General features: G+C 46.1%; 1 protein-coding gene and 1 pseudogene across 1 annotated transcript in view; one reads left to right on the forward strand and one right to left on the reverse strand.

The window, feature by feature from the left end:
- LOC140398357 (vasoactive intestinal polypeptide receptor-like) overlaps nucleotides 1-15,644 on the forward strand; it is a 380,360-nt gene that overhangs the window by 125,270 nt on the left and 239,446 nt on the right. The window lies entirely within an intron of this gene.
- Nucleotides 10,269-11,996, reverse strand: LOC140398715 (cardiolipin synthase (CMP-forming)-like; annotated as a pseudogene).

The following is a 15,644-nucleotide window of genomic DNA, read 5'->3' on the forward strand; positions in this document are numbered from 1 at the left end:
TGCCCATCTCTAATTGCCCTTGAACAGAGTGGCTTGCTCAGCCACTTCAAAGGACAGTTCAGAGTCAACCAGATTGTTCTGGGTCTGGAGTTACATGTAGGCCTGACCAGGTCAGACAGCAGATTCCCTTCCCTGAATGACATTAGCGAACCAGATAGGTTTTTACAACAATTGACAAAGGTTTGATGGTCACCATGACTCAGGCTAGCTTTTAATTCCAGGGGCACGGTTGCACTCTGGTTAGCACGGCTCCCCTACAGCACCAGAGACCCAATCTGGGTTCCTCCTTGTCCAAAGATGTGCAGGTTAGGTGGGTTATCCATGCTATATTGCCCTTAGTGCCCAAAAGGTTATGTGGGGTTACTGGGTTACGAGGCGGGGTGGGGGGGGGGGGGGGCTGCTCCCATCAGAGGGTCAGTGCAGACTTGATGAGCTGAATGGCCTCCTTCTGCACTGTAGAGATTCTATGATTTATTAATTAAATTAAATTTCCACCAGTTGTCATGGTGGGATTTGAGCCTGTCCCCCCCAGAGGATTAGACTGGGCCTCTGGATTACTACTAATAATAATAATCACTTATTGTCACAAGTAGGCTTCAATGAAGTTACTGTGAAAAGCCCCTAGTCGCCACAGTCCGCCGCCGCCTGTTCGGGGAGGCCGGTACGGGAATTGAACCCGCGCTGCTGGCGATGTCCTGCATTACAAGCCAGCTGTTTAGCCCACTGTGCTTAACCAGCCTCAGATACGAGTTAAGTGATATTACTGAAGTGGAAGGATCTAGTATATGAAGGATTAACCTGGGACTCTCTATACCTCGACTATAAATATGTACATAGTTTAGTAATGTTAATAAAGACTTCTTGGTAACTTCGACAAGAGTACTTCATGGCGTCTAAGCACACATACCACACCAACAAAAATATGGTGGCAGCTGGAGATCATAATCTACATCTTCTGTAAAAGGACTGAGGAAAGTAAGGAAAGGAGCGAGATTTTCCAGCCCCCACCCCGCATTGTGTTTGTCGGCAGTGAGGTGGTTCACGCCCTGGCAGATGGGGAACCTGCCATTGGGGGTCACCCAAGGACATGAGCAATGAATCGCTGCTCTGAAAAATACCCCATATTCTGTCTCGCCGGTCCCTCCAAGGGGCCTCCCAGTCCGGTGCACAAGAACAAAACATCCAACACCCTGAAGCCACTGATGAAATGAAAGGCTGAGTGCCTCAGCAAATCTTTGGCCAGCGCCGTTCAGCTGACTCTCAGTTGTTGGCCATTTTGAAGCTTCTTCCTCCTGGGTCATCTTCGCCATTTTAAAAGCCGTGCCAAAAGTCCAAAGCACTCAAAGAATCTTCTCCATGGTAATATCGGTAATTTTTGAACTGCTCCAACCGGGACAACCACACTTTAATGTTTTTCATGCATGGATCACAATTCTTTGGAACACAATCCTCCAATGTGCCTTACCTACGACCCAGACCAATCTCGTATTTGGAGTTATTGGAGAAAAAGGTTCCTTCGGCATAGCACAGCTGCAGGATTAAATAAAAAGTCAAAGGCAGAACAAGTTAGCACATTACTTTATTCAGTTGGGCCAATTGCAGATGATAGCATTGCCAGACAAGCCATAGATGAATCATCTGATTAAGTTTGAAACTTGAACTCTTTTTCAACCCGCGATCCAACAAGATCTTGGGACAAGCCAAATATTTTACAGAAGTGTCCAGCAGCCTGAGGAGGCTGTTGATCCCTTTATCAATGATCAATGGTCAAAGAATGTGAATACAGAGATCTAAAAGTCGAACCCATCCAGGATTGAATCGTGGTGGGTATCAAGCACGATTTCACTCTGACCTTTTCCAAGCTCACTCTTAACAAGGCTGTCGGGTCAGTCAGGTTGACTGAGCTGCGAGGCCAAAATGTTGGACCATTTTTAGGGATGAGCGAACTGCATGGGGCAGAAGACATACCTCGGTCCACCACATCTGGCCACGGAAGCACAGAGATCGTCAAGCCAGATTGAGACAACCTGCCTGCTGAATAATTGTGCCAACACTGGAAGGATCAATGTCCAGCCAGTACTGATAAATACTTCCACTCTCTCAAACGGTGGCACCTCAGCGGGTTATGCCAGCTGAGGCCTCTGCAGTGTGCAGGCAATCAGGGAGCCAGCCACTAATTCGAGGCCACCAACCAGAAACCAGACAGCCCTTTTCCTGAGCAACAAACTGCTTCTACTTCTGGAATGCAGACATCTCTGTAAATAGCCATTTAACCAATTTCAAATTCAGCTCCAGCATCAGCGTGACCACCTTATCGGACAAAGAAGCATGGCGCAAAGGCTATTGAGTCTGAATCATGGTCCCCCAGTTCCAAGATACAGGGAGTCCAACTCCTGGCCTTTCCAATGATCTAAGAGTCATTAAAATATGGTGACAAACAGAGGTCATGTTGATATGCGAAATCAGCCCTTTTCACTCATCAGTGGAGCTCTCATCCTGCTTCAATGGGCAGGAGATGAGAAAACAACTACGGTGCCCACGCAATTAGAAAATCCACCCTCTCAAAAGCCCAACGACAAAGCAGCAACCAAACAAAGAGAACAAAGAACAAAGAAATGTACAGCACGGGAACAGGCCCTTCGGCCCTCCAAGCCCGTGCACACCATGCTGCCCGACCAAACTACAATCTCTACACTTCCTGGGTCCGTATCCCTCTATTCCCATCCTATTCATGTATTTGTCAAGATGCCCCTTAAATGTCACTATCGTCCCTGCTTCCACCACCTCCTCCGGTAACGAGTTCCAGGCACCCACTACCCTCTGCGTAAAAAACTTGCCTCGTACATCTACTCTAAACCTTGCCCCTCTCACCTTAAACCTATGCCCCCTAGTAATTGACCCCTCTACTCCGGGGAAAAGCCTCTGACTATCCACTCTGTCTATGCCCCTCATAATTTTGTAGACCTCTATCAGGTCGCCCCTCAACCTCCTTCGTTCCAGTGAGAACAAACCGAGTTTATTCAACCGCTCCTCATAGCTAATGCCCTCCATACCAGGCAACATTCTGGTAAATCTCTTCTGCACCCTCTCTAAAGCCTCCACATCCTTCTGGCAGTGTGGCGACCAGAATTAAACACTATAGTGTGGCCTAACTAAGGTTCTATGCAACATGACTTGCCAATTCTTATACTCAATGCCCCGGCCAATGAAGGCAAGCATGCTGTATGCCTTCTTGACTACCTTCTCCACCTGTGTTGCCCCTTTCAGTGACCTGTGGACATGTACTCCTAGATCTCTCTGACTTTCAATACTCTTGAGGGTTCTACCATTCACTGTATATTCCCTACCTGCATTAGACCTTCCAAAATGCATTACCTCACATTTGTCCGGATTAAACTCCATCTGCCATCTCTCCGCCCAAGTCTCCAAACAATCTAAATCCTGCTGTATCCTCTGACAGTCCTCATCGCTATCCGCAATTCCACCAACCTTTGTGTCGTCTGCAAACTTACTAATCAGACCAGTTACATTTTCCTCCAAATCATTTATATATACTCCAAACAGCAAAGGTCCCAGCACTGATCCCTGTGGAACACCACTGGTCACAGCCCTCCAATTAGAAAAGCATCCTTCCATTGCTACTCTCTGCCTTCTATGACCTAGCCAGTTCTGTATCCACCTTGCCAGCTCACCCCTGATCCCGTGTGACTTCACCTTTTGTACTAGTCTACCATGAGGGACCTTGTCAAAGGCCTTACTGAAGTCCATATAGACACATACACTCATACACTGCCCTACCTGCATCAATCACCTTAGTGACCTCCTCGAAAAACTCTATCAGGTTAGTGAGACACGACCTCCCCTTCACAAAACCATGCTGCCTCTCACTAGTATGTCTATTTGCTTCCAAATGGGAGTCGATCCTGTCTCGAAGAATTCTCTCCAATAATTTCCCTACCACTGAAGTAAGGCTCACCGGCCTGTAGTTCCATGGATTATCCTTGCTACCCTTCTTAAACAGAGGAACAACATTGGCTATTCTCCAGTCCTCCGGGACATCACCTGAAGACAGTGAGGATCCAAAGATTTCTGTCAAGGCCTCAGCAATTTCCTCTCCAGCCTCCTTCAGTATTCTGGGGTAGATCCCATCAGGCCCTGGGGACTTATCTACCTTAATATTTTTTAAGACACCCAACACCTCATCTTTTTGGATCTCAATGTGACCCAGGCTATCTACACACCCTTCTCCAGACTCAACATCTACCAATTTCTTCTCTTTGGTGAATACTGATGCAAAGTATTCATTTAGTACCTCACCCATTTCCTCTGGCTCCACACATAGATTCCCTTGCCTATCCTTCAGTGGGCCAACCCTTTCCCTGGCTACCCTCTTGCTTTTTATGTACGTGTAAAAAGCCTTGGGATTTTCCTTAACCCTATTTGCCAATGACTTTTCGTGACCCCTTGTAGCCCTGCTGACTTCTTGCTTAAGTTCCTTCCTACTTTCCTTATATTCCACACAGGCTTCGTCTGTTCCCAGCCTTTTAGCCCTGACAAATGCCACCTTTTTCTTTTTGACGAGGCCTACAATATCTCTCGTTATCCAAGGTTCCCGAAAATTGCTGTATTTATCCCGCTTCCTCACAGGAACATGCCGGTCCTGAATTCCTTTCAACTGACACTTGAAAGCCACCCACATGTCAGATGTTGATTTGCCCTCAAACATCCATCCCCAATCTATGTTCTTCAGTTCCCGCCTAATATTGTTATAATTAGCCTTCCCCCAATTTAGCACATTCATCCTAGGACCACTCTTATCCTTGTCCACCAGCACTTTAAAACTTACTGAATTGTGGTCACTGTTCCAGAAATGCTCCCCTACTGAAACATCTACCACCTGGCCGGGCTCATTCCCCAATACCAGGTCCAGTACCACCCCTTCCCTAGTTGGACTGTCCACATATTGTTTTAAGAAGCCCTCCTGGATGCTCCTTACGAACTCCGCCCCGTCTAAGCCCCTGGCATTAAGTGAGTCCCAGTCAATATTGGGGAAGTTGAAGTCTCCCATCACCACAACCCTGTTGTTTTTACTCTTTTCCAAAATCTGTCTATCTGCTCCTCTATCTCCTGCTGGCTGTTGGGAGGCCTGTAGTAAACTCCCAACATTGTGACTGCACCCTTCTTATTCCTGATCTCTACCCATATAGCCTCACTGCCCTCTGAGGTGTCCTCCCGCAGTACAGCTGTGATATTCTCCCTAACCAGTAGCGCAACTCCGCCACCCCTTTTACATCCCCCTCTATCCCGCCTGAAACATCTAAATCCTGGAACGCTTAGCTGCCAATCCTGCCCTCCCCTCAACCAGGTCTCTGTAATGGCAACAACATCATAGTTCCAAGTACTAATCCAAGCTCTAAGTTCATCTGCCTTACCCGTAATACTTCTTGCATTAAAACATATGCACTTCAGGCCACCAGCCCCACTGTGTTCAGCAACTTCTCCCTGTCTGCTCTGCCTCAGAGCCCCACTGTCCCTATTCCCTAGTTCTCCCTCAATGCTCTCACCTTCTGACCTATTGCTCCCGTGCCCACCCCCCTGCCATACTAGTTTAAACCCTCCCGTGTGACACTAGCAAACCTCGCGGCCAGGATATTTATGCCTCTCCAGTTTAGATGCAACCCGTCCTTATATAGGTCACACCTGCCACAAAAGAGCTCCCAGTGGTCCAGATAATGGAAACCCTCCCTCCACGTGTTTAGCTGCTCTATCTTCCTATTTCTAGCCTCACTGGCACGTGGCACAGGGAGTAATCCCGAGATTACAACCCTAGAGGTCCTGTCTTTTAACTTTCTGCCTAGCTCCCTGAACACCTGCTGCAGTACCTCATGCCCCTTCCTGCCTATGTCGTTAGTACCAATATGTACAACGACCTCTGCCTGTTTGCCCTCCCCCTTCAGGATGCCCTCTACCCGTTCGGAGACATCCTGGACCCTGGCACCAGGGAGGCAACATACCATCCTGGAGTCTCTTTCACGTCCACAGAATCCCCTGTGCCCCTGACTATAGAGTCCCCTATTACTATTGCTCTTCTGTGCTTTGACCCTCCCTTCTGAACATCAGAGCCAGCCGTGGTGCCGTGGTGCTGCTGCTGTTTTCCCCTGATAGGCTATGCCCCCCGACAGTATCCAAAGGGGTATACCTGTTTGAGAGGGGGACAACCACAGGGGATTCCTGCACTGACTGCCTGCCCTTTCTGGTGGTCACCCATTTCTCTGCCTGCACCTTGGGTGTGACCACATTTATATAACTGCGATCTATGACGCTTTCCGCCACCTGCATGCTCCTAAGTGCATCCAATTGCTGCTCCAACCGAACCATGCGGTCTGTGAGGAGCTCCAGTTGGGTGCACTTTCTGCAGATGGAAGCCTCCCGGTCCTGCCACATCTCACAGTCAGAGCACTGCACCCCTCTAACTGACATTGCGTCAATTAATTAAAATTAAAAGTTTAAAATTTTAAAAAATATATATATATTTTTTTAAAGTTACTGTTAACTATCTGTTTCCTAGCACTAGATTTCTAATATAAATGCGAAAGCTAAATATAATACTCTCCGATCTCTGGCTTAGATACCCCTCTAAATTATAATTAAGTAATTATGTTTAATTAGTTACCAATGCTTAATTTTTTTAATTTAGTGTAGATTCCCAACCAGCCACTCAGGTCACAGGTTTTCTGTTTCCCCCCGACACACACAATTTGAAAAAGGTATAAAAGTAAAAGTGAGTAAAAATCACTTACTTACCTTCTTACCTTCTGAGTGTCTTAGGTGTCCTTAGGTTCTATCCCTGACAGAGACTGCTCCTCCTCCTCCGAACGGCTCCCAAAACTAGGCCGCCATCTTTTAAAATCTCTGCTCTGACTCGCAGCTCCCGCGCTTTTTAAATCTCCCGTGCTTTTTAAACCTCCCGGCTCTCTCTCCTCTCGCGCTGTTTTCAATGTCCCGGCTCTTTCCTCCCGCGCTTTTTAAAATCTCCCGCGCTTTTTAAATCTCCCGGCTTTCTCTCCTCTCGCGCTGTTTTCACTGTCCCAGCTGTCTTTCCTCACGCGCTTTTAAAATCTCCCGCGCTGTTTTCAATGTCCCGGCTCTCTCTCCCCCCGCGCTGTTTTCACTGTGCCGGCTGTCTCTCCTCTCGCGCTGTTTTCAATGTGCCTGCTGTCTCTCCTCTTGCGCTGTTTTCACTGTGCCGGCTGTCTCTCCTCTTGTGCTGTTTTCAATGTGCCTGCTGTCTCTCCTCTCGCGCTGTTTTCACTGTGCCGGCTGTCTCTCCTCTCGCGCTGTTTTCAATGTGCCTGCTGTCTCTCCCCCCGCGCTGTTTTCAATGTGCCGGCTGTCTCTCCTCCCGCGCTGTTTTCACTCTTGTTCACTTTATTTCACCAATGTTGACTTTATTTATAACCTGTACACAGAGCAGGTCAGTCCATCTCGTGTGCAGGTCCCTGAACTGAATCAAGGGCCAAACCACCTCACAATGCAGGAGGTTACAACAAAACACCCTGTGAAGATGACACCAGAGCTGACCACTTTCCAAACTCACTCTCAACAAGGCTGCCGAGTTAGTCAGGTTATAAAAGCTGCGAGGCCAATGTTGGACCTCCACCAGCAACCATGGTACAGTTGGTTGAGATGATGGCATAGACACAGTCCCAGCAACTACCAGTCAATGTGATGAAACCACAGAGTCAACTGGAACCATGTCGAAGCCCATGCAGAGGCTCCTCAACAAATGTGAGATGCTTCTACAATCGTCCTCCCTCCACAGGGCAACGCCCCCTGAATGATGGACTCCAGATGCTGGATGGATATCATTCCCATCCTCCATGAAAGAAATGACCATCACTCATGGTAACACACCACTACCATAGCTACCCAACCAACCAGGTGTGGTGTAACACTCACCAATGGAAAATATGCATGAAGCCATGCCTGCACTCCTCCGATTACATCACCAAGATGATCAGCCCTAGATCCTACCGTTCCCCTGACCAGGCAGCAATAAGACATGGCTGGGGGACAAGACCTCCAGACCACCGCAAAGAGTTCAAAGACTTAAAAGGAGGAGATGGGGTAGTATGAACTCTGTTAATGCATGCTATTAATGTCATAATAGCTGGTCATTGACTTCAGGAATCATAGTACTGTGTACATCCCTGTCTGCATCAATGGTGCCGAGGTGGAGATGGTTGACAGCTTCAAATTCCTAGTTGTGCACATCACCAAAGATCTGTTCTGGTCCACTCACGTCGACGCTACAACCAAGAAAGCACAACAGTGCCTATTCTTCCTCAGGAAACTAAAGAAATCCGGCATGTCCACATTGACTCTCACCAACTTTTACAGGTGCACCATAGAAAGCATCCTATCTGCATCACAGCCTGGTATAGCAATGGCTCGGCCCAAGTCCGCAAGAAACTTCAGAGAGTTGTGAACACAGCCCAGCTCGTCACACAAACCTACCTCCCATCCATTGACTCTATCTACACCTCCCGCTGCCTTGGGAAAGCGGGCAACATAATCAAAGACCCCTCCCACCCAGCTTACTCCTCTTCCAACTTCTTCCATCGGGCAGGAGATACAAAAGTCTGAGAACACGCACAAACAGATTAAAAAACAGCTTCTTCCCAGCTGTTACCAGACTCCTAAACGACTCTCTTATGGACTGACCTGATTAATACTACACTCCTGTATGCTTCACCCGATGCCAGTGTCAATGTATTTACATTGTGTACCTTGTATTGCTCTATTATGTATTTTCTTTTCTTTTGCTTTTCATGTACTAAATGATCTGTTTGAGCTGGTCGCAGAAAAATACTTTTCACTGTACCTTGGTACACGTGACAATAAACAAATCCAATCCAACATTGATCTGTTAATCATGAAGTAGTTTTGTGTTAAGTAGTTATAGTTGCAACCGTATGACAGCACAAGAATCAAATTGCAAGTAACTATTGACAGTCTACATCCAGGGGCTAAAGACGTTGGGGAGGTGTAATAGAAGGGTCCAGTAAGGGTTTAACTGGGACGGAGTACAGTACCATCCAAGACACCTGACCTAGAGCTTGGGTGTAGTATTTGGTCGCAACATGTAAGGACCTGCTCTACTGTAAATATGCACATAGTTCTGTAATGTTAATAAAGATTTCTACAAGACTGCTTAATGATATCTAAGCAGTACACATCACATGTAGTGACTGTGGTATTATAGGTATTACGGTACCTGAGAGGCTGAAGTACCATTGGTAGAACCTACATGCTTGCTATTGGCTAGAGAGTATAATAGCTCTGCCCTGATAGGTGGGGTATAAGAACCCTTGCCGTCCCAGCAGCCCTCATTCTGTACCTGAGCTGCTGGGGGAAACATCTCGCTTATTAAAGCTTTCAGTTGTACTACAACCTTGTTTTAGTGGTCATTGATCGTGCATCAGTGACAATACAAAAAATACCACTGTCCCCCCTCAAACTGACCTCCGGCTGAACACAGTGGCCGCCATTCTCCCAAGTATTTTCTTAAGTGTGATCTCTGGCAGGAAATGAGGTGTGAATCCCGCTGAGTGGTTCAGCGCGATCCATATAGCAATCCACTCACACTTAGAAATTTGTTTGGAGATTGGAGTGAACTGCATGAGGTGAGCAGGACCTGAAGTCACGGCAGGTCCAGCTCCTCCTCCCTTTTTAAAGGACTCGCTGATCTCCGACTAACGCTCTGTCAGCCCTGGCCCTTCTCATCAGCAAGACCACCTCCCCACTCTCCCCGCAGTTCTCGCTGGCACCATCAGCCCCCCACCCAATCGTCTATCAGTGTGCCCCTCCCAATGTGAGCGGCACCTGCTATATGGTCGTAAGTGCCCTGGTAGTGCAAACCTGTCATTGCCATAGCGCCACGAGGCAGTTCCAGGACACTGCCCTGCTCTGTCCGCAACCAGCCAGCAGCCTCTGAGCCCCGCCCCCCTCCCCTGGCATGGTTATCATGCCTGATCTCCGTTTGGGGGGACCAGCAGTGATTTGCTCCGGCTTCGTGTTGTGCCGGCGGGTGAGAGAATTGCAGGAGCCAGGAGGATCCGGTATGGAACAGATCCTGCATATTTAAATGAGGATTTCAATACGCTAGGATAAAAGCAAATTACTGCGGATACTGGAATCTGAAACAAAAACAGAAAATACTGGACAATCTCAGCAGTTTTGACAGCCTCTGTGGAGAGAGAGGGGAGCTAACTTTCGAGTCTGGATGACACTTTGTCAAAACTTTTGCTGTGGATGTAATATCTGTATGCAGATGCCGTTGTCGTCAATGCTGTAACATACCATCTTTATTAATCTTTATTGTCACAAGTAGGCTTTCATTAACACTGCAATGAAGTTACTGTGAAAAGCCCCTAGTTGCCTCATTCTGGCGCCTGTTCGGGTACACAGGGAGAATTCAGAATGTCCAAATTACCTAACAGCATGTCTTTCGGGACTTGAGGGAGGAAACCGGAGAACCCGGAGGAAACCCACGCAGACACAGGGAGAACGTGAAGACCCCACACAGACAGTGACCCAAGCCGGAAATCGAACCTGAGACCCTGGAGCTGTGAAGCAACAGTGCTAACCACTGTGCTACCGTGCCGCCCTAACATGTGAAGACACGTACTTTCCACATACTGAAAAACTGGGGTCGCCAGTGATGCAGCCACTAGTACAAGCCGAACCACTGTGTTAACTTTGCTGAAGAATGTTGGTTTTAATTAAAACCGTAGCACAACATGGGTTGAAATATTTGCTCAAAGTACTTGGTGGTGGAACTGTTCAGTATCTAATCTAGAAACCAGCTATAATCAGTGATGTCTCGCAAAAAGACCACAGCAGTAAGAAGAGTTGGAATGCGTTTAACACAACTCAGACCGACGTATAGGACACTGGTACCTGCCAATGGGTCCAGGACATTCCCCAAAGCCATTTTCTGATTAGCCCAGTTTCGTGCTGTGTAGCCATCCAACAGATCGGTAATTCCTACCAAAGTAAAAAGGCGCTGAGCTATGTTATATTTATGTCCCCTGGTTTTGGATTCGCCCACAAGCAAAAATATTTTCTGTACACCAACTCTAGATGAAGTCCATTCATAATTTGCAAAACTCTATCATGAGATCCCTCAGCCTTCCCTTTTCTTGAGAAAGGAAACCCAACCTGGTGTTTTCTGATAGTTATTAGTTAGCACTGCAGCCTTGGGTGGCTGCATGAGTTTGCATGCCAAGCCCCCTGACTGCCTATCTCTTTGGAGCAAAGCCCCACTGATCCTTGGAGTCCTACCAGTCTAAATAGAGGAGGACATTAGCTTGTTGACTTTGACAAAAAAGGACTTGGGTAGACATTGAAAAAGAAATAAAAATCTTGGGTGTATGTTCATTTCAATAGACTGGACCCTGCCCGCCAAGGACAGGGGGAGGTTGTCCCATCTCTGTGAGTCTGATTTGATACCATCAACCAAACTATTATTTAATTCATGAAAGGCAGCACGGTGGCGCAGTGGGTTAGCACTGCGGCCTCACGGCGCTGAGGTCCCAGGATCCATCCTGGCCCTGGGTCACTGTCCGTGTGGAGTTTTCACATTCTCCCCGTGTTTGCGTGTGTTTCGTCCCCACAACCCAAAAATGTGCAAGCTAGGTGGATTGGCCATGCTAAATTGGAAAGAATGAATTGGGTACTTAATTAAAAAATTTTATTCATGAAATGAGGCTCAATTGTGGGCCATCAGAGTCCCCAGATAATGAAAGCTAGTCTTTGCAAGGTAACAATGCAGCGCCCCCAAGGGGGGCTCTCCTCCCCGGGGGCTTGACCAGGAAGCATTCACTCTTATCCACTTAAACTTGTATCCCAAAAAGGAGTCAAAACTCTTGATCAACTTCATTATCTCGTCCATGGTAATGTATAGAAATCCGTATTATATCGAAGTAGGTCATCCGCTTAAAGAGACATCCGATGCTCCACCCTTCCCGATTTATCCCTCTCCATTTAAACAGAAGACCTGAGCGCGATAGCAAGCAGTTCTAATGCCAAAGCAAACAGGAACGTAGACAGTGGACACCTCTGTCTCGTGCCCCTGTTCAACAGGAAGTAGCCTACGTTTAGAGCATTCATACAAATGCGACCAGTGGAGGCGCTATACAGTAATGGCATCCAGGAGATAAACTGATGTCCAAATCCAAACCACCCAAGAATCTCAAACAGATATTCCCACTCCTCCCTATCAAATGTCTTTTTGGCATCTGGGGAAAGAATCCCACAAGGCTACCGTGCTGCCCCCAGCTCGAGCACCGAGGAGGGGAAGGACAATGTTTAACAGGCGACATATATTGGCCGGCAATTGCCGACCCTTAACAAAGCCTGACCAATCCTCCAAGATCATCTTTGGAGGCAGGGCTCCAGCACTTTGGCAAGTAATTTAACACCGGCATTTAAGAGTGAAATAGGGCAGTACGACTGTTATGGGCCAGGATTTAGAGAACCCCAAAGTGTATTATGGAGTTCCTCTGACCCACAACTTTTAATAGATTGTGGTATGGGGAGCACACGGCCCACTCTACAGGTGTGGTACAGCAGAAATGGAAAAGTATTTTTTAAAGCAAACCAATGTTTATTTATGAACTCAAGTTAACCTTTTTAAAATATACAGTGAACATCTTAGCAACCATTAATTCAAATACAATCCCCAAAGACTACAACACTAAGTAATCCTTTAAGCTTTCCTTTTAACATCCATAAAAAGAAACACCTTTTAACAGAAGCACATCAGGTTTACATTCACGACTGAGAACATTTATAATTCTGAATTCACCAAATGATCAAGAGATAGTCTTTTGATGGCAGAGAGAACAGCAGTACACCTGCTTGGTCTGGCTTCAGCTCCAACACTGACAACAAAACTAAAACACACCCTGCAGCCTGTTCAAAAACAAAAGTAAAACGCTGACAGACAGCCCAGCTCCACCCACTCTCTGAGGTAATAAACACCCATTTCTTAAAGGTACTCTCACTGCAGATATTTATATACACATCCATTCATAAACACCCATTTCTTAAAGGTACTCTCACATGACACCTCCCCCCCCAAGAAAAACAAAATAAACCATCAACTTCAAGATGGTTTCATTTTTCATCTTTTCACCATTCTTTAAGAAAGCTCACAGTAAATATACACACGCAAACAGGTACAATAATATAGTCCATTTTTCTTTCTTCCTCCAACTAAAATCTTTCCTGATTGACAGTCTCTTTGAACAAGAAGGTCTCTGCACGATCTGTCCAGTTCTCTACGCCTCGGCATTTCCCTTTAAAGTCAGATACTTTAGTTCAATCTGATCGCAGAGTCCCTTGTAATTCTCCAACACAGGAGCATTGGTTATCACAGCTTTCAGGCAGTCAAATGCCTGTTGACACTCCGCTGTGCACTGAAATTTTCGACGTGTCTTCAGCAAGTCCATCAGTGGAGCAATCACGCTACAAAACGTTCGTACAAATATTCGATCAAATCCATTCATGCCAAGAAATCGCATTATTTCCCTTCGTCTTGAGGGTATCGGAACCCCTCAAGGAAAGTGACTTGGGCTTTTCCAAATTCACTTTTGGCTAGGTTTATCACCAAACCCGCCTCCTGAAGTCAATCGAATACCTCCATCAGATGTTTCAAATGTTCTGTCCATGTCTGGCTGAAAATTACCATATCGTCGATGTATACTGCACAATTGGTAATCCTGAAACAACTTTGTTAGTTAACTGTTGAGATGTGGCTGGTGCGTTTTTCATGCCAAATGGCATAACTTTGAATTGGTATATCCCATCTGGAGTCACAAAAGCTGAAATCTCCTTCGTACTTTCGGATAAAGGCACCTGCCAGTAACCTTTAAGTAAATTCAGTTTGGAAATAAAAGCTGATTGTCCCACTTTCTCAATGCAATCCTCCAAACATGGGATAGGATAAGAGTCCATTCTTGTAACTGCATTGACGTTTCTACAGTCCACACACAACCGTTGGATACCATTTGGTTTTGGTACCATCACTATGGGTGAGCTCCATTGGCTGCAACACACTTCAATTATGTCATTTTTAAGCATACTCTCAATCTCTTTGTTAACCTGTGCCAATTTTAAAGGGTTAAGTCTATATGGATGTTGTTTGATTGGAACAGCATTTCCCACATCTACATCATGTATAACCATTTTAGTACTTCCCAATTTATCTCCACAAACTTCCCCATGTGATATCAATAACTCTTTCAGGTCAGTTTGTTTTTCCTCTGGAAGGTAACTCAACCATTTATCCAAATTTTTAAGAACATCCTCGTTTTCCAATTTAATTTGAGGTATGTCAAATTCACAGTCATCTGGATTTGGTTCATCACTTTGAGTTAGAATCATTAAAACCTCCTTTTTCTCTCCTTCCCTTTCAAAGTACCTTTTAAGCATATTCACATGACACACTCGGTGAGTCTTCCTTCTACCTGGTGTTTGTACCACATAATTCACCTCACTTAATTTCCTTTCAATCTGATAAGGTCCACAAAACTTTGCTTTTAAAGGTTCACCTACCACTGGGCAGTGGGGCATTAGGGGCATGCAATGGGGCATTAGGGGCAGCACGGTAGCATTGTGGATAGCACTATTGCTTCACAGCTCCAGGGTCCCAGGTTCGATTCCAGCTTGGGTCACTGCCTGTGCGGAGTCTGCACATCCTCCACGTGTGTGCGTGGGTTTCCGCCGGGTGCTCCGGTTTCCTCCCACAGTCCAAAGATGTGCAGGTTAGGTGGATTGGCCATGATAAACTGGGTTATGGGGATAGGGTGGAGGTGTTGACCTTGGGTAGGGTGCTCTTTCCAAGAGCCGGTGCAGACTCGATGGGCCAAATGGCCTCCTTCTGCACTGTAAATTCTATGAAACTCCACTGGTAACAACACTAAAACTTTATCTCCACTGGCAAAACTACGAACTTCCCGTAACAGCCACCCCGAACAGGCGCCGGAATGTGGCGACTAGGGGCTTTTCACAGTAACTTCATTTGAAGCCTACTTGTGACAATAAACGATTTTCATTTTCAACTTTGGATTTCTTGTCCGCTACCCATTTCATCACATTTTGTGCAACTTTTAAATGTTGTCTAGCCAATTCACCTGCTCTATTTAATCATTCCCTAAAATCTGACACGTAACCAATAATGTAATTTCCGATTTCTCACTCACCAATTTTTCCTTAATCAATTTAAGTGGTCCTCTTACCTCATGACCAAAAATTAGTTCAAAAGGACTACATTTGGTTGACTCATTAGGTGCATCCCTAATTGCAAACAGTACGAATGGAATTCCTTTATCCCAATCCTCTGGATAATCTAGACAATAAGCCCTCAACATTGTCTTTAATGTCCAATGCCACCTTTCTAATGCTCCCTGCGATTCTGGATGGTACGCAGTTGATTTTAAATTGTTTTATTCCTCTACTATCCAGAACTTCTTTGAATAACCTTGAGGTAAAATTTGATCCTTGATCCGATTGTATTTCTGTGGGTAATCCATATCTGGTAAATAATTTAAGTAACTCCTCCACAATCTTTTTAGCTG

The sequence above is a fragment of the Scyliorhinus torazame genome, chromosome 21 (genome assembly GCF_047496885.1).
Source record: "Scyliorhinus torazame isolate Kashiwa2021f chromosome 21, sScyTor2.1, whole genome shotgun sequence".
Taxonomy (NCBI): domain Eukaryota; kingdom Metazoa; phylum Chordata; class Chondrichthyes; order Carcharhiniformes; family Scyliorhinidae; genus Scyliorhinus; species Scyliorhinus torazame.